A 5,305-nucleotide genomic window follows, 5' to 3' on the forward strand; every position below is an offset into this window, starting at 1 on the left:
GCCAGTTTCCAGCCACCGCTGCTATGCCTCCTCGGCCTGGGAAGTCACCTGCTTTTGGGCCGACGAAGCCCCTTTTCGAGCCGACTCCGCCTCTGTCCATGCTGACACCGCTGCCTCCGGCTCTAGCTCTTCGCAGAGCAGCCGAGGGTTCCTTAACTGAGCAAGAGAAGCCTTGAGTGGCTAGGCCGATCGAGCTGAGGGACTCCTACGCCTCCGGGATACGGATACCTCACTCGTCACCTTCCGAGCAAAGCAACTCACACTCGGTTAAGCGGCTCAGCTAGTCGACAGGCGAGTCCCAATGCTCGAAATAAGGGGAAAACACGGCTTCACGCCCAAATACACAGACGTTCTAGCCCCGATAGCCGCAATGAACATACACCGGCACTCAAGGTGCCATTACAAATGGAACTCTGGTTCCACTCCCGCAGGTACGAACAACCCCCCACATCGGAGGGCCTGCGGAACGACAAATTCCAGGTGGCTCGCCGCCGCCCACTCCGTCAGCAGCGACAACAACCTCCGCTCTGGGCGGCTAAACAGCAGCAGCGATGACCTCAGGGCAGACGCTGCTGCGACAAGGCCCTCGCCCGCGTCCCCACTCGAGGGGCGAGGACAAGCTATCAAAGCCAAAGAGCCGGAGGTCAGTCCGTGGGGGGGGGGGGGCAACGACGGTCTTGTTGGCGGAGAAGCCTTGTCCGGCTACCACCACCTCAGCACCGATGACGGCAGCCACCTGCCCACCGGCAGATCCCCACTCAAGTCCTCCCGGACGGGCGAGCACCGACCTCCACGCGAAGGCGTCGTGCCGGAGCGAGGGCAGGACAAACCAAGAACACGAACGCCGCCCTAGCGGCGTGCGACGTCTTGGGCGATCCCCCGGTGCGCGCGGCGCAATAGCCGCCCGTACGACGGGCAGATAGCCACACTCCGCCCAGCGGTGGGAGGTGGAACCGGAAGCTGAGCTAGAGCCAGCTAAGCCAGCGAGCCAAACACGCTGGAGCAGACGACGCTTGCGGCCGACCGACCCCGCGTTGTCGAAGTCCACCCCCTCCGCTAGGCCGGTGAGAGCCCTCTCCTCTGAATGCTGAAGGAAGAGGTGGCCCGCCGGCCCATACGAGAGGTAGAGCTCCGGCTCAGCTCGCCTCCCGCCACAGCAAGGATGATGAAGATCCTTGAAGCTGAGGGCGGGGCAGAGGCCGCAGCCCGGCTTGCTTCTCCCCACCATCGAACTAGTGGTCATCATCCTGCGTGACCATTAGTGAGGGAATGCAGCCGGGTTGCCTGATGAAAATCCTTGAAGCCGAGCGATGGCTGAAAGGCACCAACCTCTGCGAAGTTGCGCTCCTCCAACAGCAGTGAGGCGGAAGCAACGCGGGTGCTCCCCATCCGGGGGCTCGGAAGGAGGAAGGGCGCAATGCATGAGGGGAGTGCGAAGGCGTGGCTACCACCCAGGAGGTGAATCCCTTTTTAAAGGCGACTCTCCCCACTCGCGTCCTCAGACGTTGCCGACTAAGGCTTCACCGACGTGCTCTGGGGTCCTCCCCCTACGACACGGGGGCTGGGTCCCACACGTCATGCAAGCTGGCCCGGGACAGAAGAAGCCAGACCGCCGCGCGCGGAGCGTGTAACCGCCCAGCGGTTACAAGCACTCCTCCACTTTTGTCTAAACCAGTGGGTGAAAGGGCGGACCGCCATGCAGGTGGCATGCAACTGCACCACGGAGACTCACCCTTTCGACTTCGATGCATCCAGCATGGAGGCCCAGGCCCACACGTCATGTAACCGACGCGCCGGTTGCTACGTGCGAAAAACTGCATCGCCACTTACGCCAATGCCGCGCCTTCTCGACTGCGGAACCGGTGCCACGACTCGAGGCAACCACGCGCATGGCCCAACAGAGCCAACCAAGCGCATCGGTCACGAGTCAGTCAGCCGCGGGAGAAGGCGCGACGGTCGATATGGCCAAAAGTGGGCCGACAGTAATGGCGGCAGCTGGCGAGCGGAAGCGGCGGTCAAATCATCTGCAGGCTCACGTCCCCTCCTGGAGCAGCAGGGGAGCCCTCTCCCACGGCGTGAAGACGACGCACCCATGTTCCGTCCCTCGAACGGCTCATGCAACGGCTGCCCCGCGAACCACCCATCCCGTTGCATTAACTTCGTGGTAGGGCAGGTGAAGCGGGCGACGTTTCACCTTCGCCATGATGACCGCGTCAAAAAAGGTGCGCCACATCGTTTAATTTCGTATCCTTTTCCTCTTCCCCTTTCTCTCTCTTGCTATAGGGACCGAGAAAGGGGATACTCCGAAAGGGATCCTTCTCCGCGAAGGAAACGGGCCCCGAGCCCTCCTACTGATCAGGGGTTCGAAGGCTGGCCCCTCGGAAGGGTTAGCAACTCACTGGAGAAACCATGTTCGGCGCCCTCCGAGGGCAACATGGCGCTTTCCCCCTCCTCCTTGCGGAAAGGCGACGAAGGGGCGTATGATAAAAGTCGAGTCAGTCCTTGACCGTCCTCTCGCTCCGTGCAGAGGCTCGGGGGCTGCTCTCGCAATCCCGGCTTCGGCCAAACTGTTGACAGCGTCAACATACCAGCCCGAGAACTCGGAACCTGACCATGCACCCGAGCTACGATCAGATTACATGAGGGAACAACCAGACCGGCCGAGGCATCACGAAAGGCATTAAGACCTCGGAGGAGTCAAACCACTCCTCCGAGGCCTCGGGGGCTACACCCGGCGGGTGCGCTTGCGCGCACCCACCGGAACAAAATGTAACCGAGAAAGGTCGGTCCCCTTGCAAAAAAGTGCGACAAAGCCTCCAAGCGAGTACCAACACTCCCTTTGAGGCTCGGGGGCTACTTTCGGGGACCATAATTAGGGGTACCCCCAAGACTCCTAAACTCGGCTGGTAATCACCATCAGCACAAGCTGCAGCGGCCTGATGGGCGCAATTCAGGTCAAGGCTCCGTCCACTCAAGGGACACGATCTCGCCTCGCCCGAGCCTAGCCTCAGGCAGGAACAGTAGACCCAGGTAGATTCATGCCTCGCCCGAGGACCTCCTCAAGCAACGGGCACATCCTCGACTCGCCCGAGGCCCAGCTCAGGCAGGCTTCGCAGTGAAGCAACCTTGGCCAGATCGCTTCGCCAACCAACCGTATCGTAGGAGCATTCAATGCAAGGATCGCCTGACACCTTATCCTGACGCGCGCTCCTAAGTCGGCAGGACCAAAGTGACCGCAGTCACTTCGCCCCTCCACTGACTGACCTGACAGGAAAACAGCGCCTCCTGCCCTGCTCCGACTGCTGTGCCACCCGCCAGGGTGAGGTTGACAATAGCCAAGTCCGGCCTCAGGCGCAACAGGAAGCTCTGCCTCGCCCGACCCCAGGGCTTGGCCCCCGCCTCGACCTCGGAAGATGGACTCCGCCTCGTCCGACCCCAAGGCTCGGCCTCGACCTCGACCTCGGAAGACGGTCTCCGCCTCGCCCGACCCCAAGGCTCAGCCTCAACCTCGACCTCGGAAGACGGTCTCCGCCTCGCCCGACCCCAGGGCTCGGCCTCAACCTCGACCTCGGAGGAGCCACTGCCTCGCCCGACCTTGGGCTCGGGCTGACCACGCCACAGGGGGGTACATCATTACCCTACCCCTAGCTAGCTCAGGCTATGGGGAACAAGACCGGCGTCCCATCTGGCTCGCCCCGGTAAACAAGTAATGATGACACCCCGCGTGCTCCCATGACAACGGCGGTTCTCAGCCCCCTACGGAAGCAAGGAGACGTAAGCAAGGTCCCGTCAGCCCCGACAACTGTGCTTCTATAGGGCTCAAGCGCTCCTCCGATGGCCATGATGCCACATGCACAGGGCACTAGCACCTTTCCGACAGCCAAGTCGGCATGTACATAGGGCTCTGGCTCCTCTCTGCTGGACACGTTAGCATATTGCTACACCCCCCATTGTACACCTGGACCCTCTCCTTACATCTATAAAAGCAAGGTCTAGGGCCCTCGTATGAGAAGGTGGCCGCGCGGGAGGACGGGCTGACGAGCAGACTCTCCCCCTCCCTCGCGAACGCTTGTAACCCCCTACTGCAAGCGCATCCGCCTTGGGCGCAGGATAACACGAGCTGCGGTTCCCTTTTTCCCCCTTGTGTTCCATCTCGCGCCGACCCATCTGGGCTGGGACACGCAGCGACAATTTACTCGTCGGTCCAGGGACCCCCCGGGGTCGAAACGCCGACAAATCGCCTCGTAAAAGTAAGACTCTGCATTCACTTAGGAACGACTTTAGAGTCTCTTCAGCTTTTACTTAGGTGGCATTTTAGCTTTGCATCCCCGTAGGAACGACTTTGGAGCTAAGCTCTGCATCCCCTTATAAACGACTTTGGAGCTTCTTCACCTTTTACTTATGTGGTATTTTAGCTCTGCATCCCCATAGGAACGACTTTGGAGCCTTTTCTCTCTTTCTGTTAAACTCGATGGTGTAACTCCAGATTTATTTACAATAGGTTGAAGGTTGTACCTTCTCAAATTGTCTTTGAGGTAAAAACATAAAATCAAGAGAAATAAAAATTACATTGGCTGTGTATGAAAGTTTTTTGATTCAGCCCCTCTATTAGTTTAGTAAATGTGCCTTGATTCTAGTACGGTGTTGTTAACCGTCCGGGCTTTGGACTCTTCCCTTGCATTGTGTTGTTGCTGAATTTGGCGGTGTCCTTCGGGTTGTTGATTGTGGGACGAAGCAGCAGTCATGACTGGTGGTGGCGGTGGCAAAGCCCATGCAGCTAGGGAGTGGCTCGCCAAAGCTAGTGACCCTTCGGTTTGTGAAAATGGATGTTGATTGCCCACATACTCAAGAATGTACGGGGAGTAGCACGAAGCAGTATGTAGGACATGCTTCGACTGATTCTGCCTTGCTTTGGTTGATTCTGCCTTGCTTCGGCCTCAGCTATCTCCTTTTGCTTCTGTATTTTAATCTGGCTTGTCCTAGTTGTGTGTCTCTTAGCTTCTCCACAGAACAAGCAGAACAACCTTCTTGGTTGTGAGCTGAATTTTCCTCCAAATCTTTGTCCCCCTCTGCCTCTTGGAGCTGGAGGTCTGAAGGAACTTTGTTGTGTCCCAAATGATTGGAAGCTGTGTTGATGCCCTTGACTGTGATTGCCTCTATCTTCACTTGATCTGGGATTGTGTATTGTCCTGACATGCCTTGAGTGGAGCCTTCCTCCGAAGCCCATGGTCATCTCAGAATATCTGTAGGCTTATTCCCTTCTTTGCCGGAAATCATTGTCGGCCCTGATGTACTCATCCATCTT

The sequence above is a fragment of the Zea mays genome, chromosome 3 (assembly GCF_902167145.1).
Source record: "Zea mays cultivar B73 chromosome 3, Zm-B73-REFERENCE-NAM-5.0, whole genome shotgun sequence".
NCBI classification, from domain to species: domain Eukaryota; kingdom Viridiplantae; phylum Streptophyta; class Magnoliopsida; order Poales; family Poaceae; genus Zea; species Zea mays.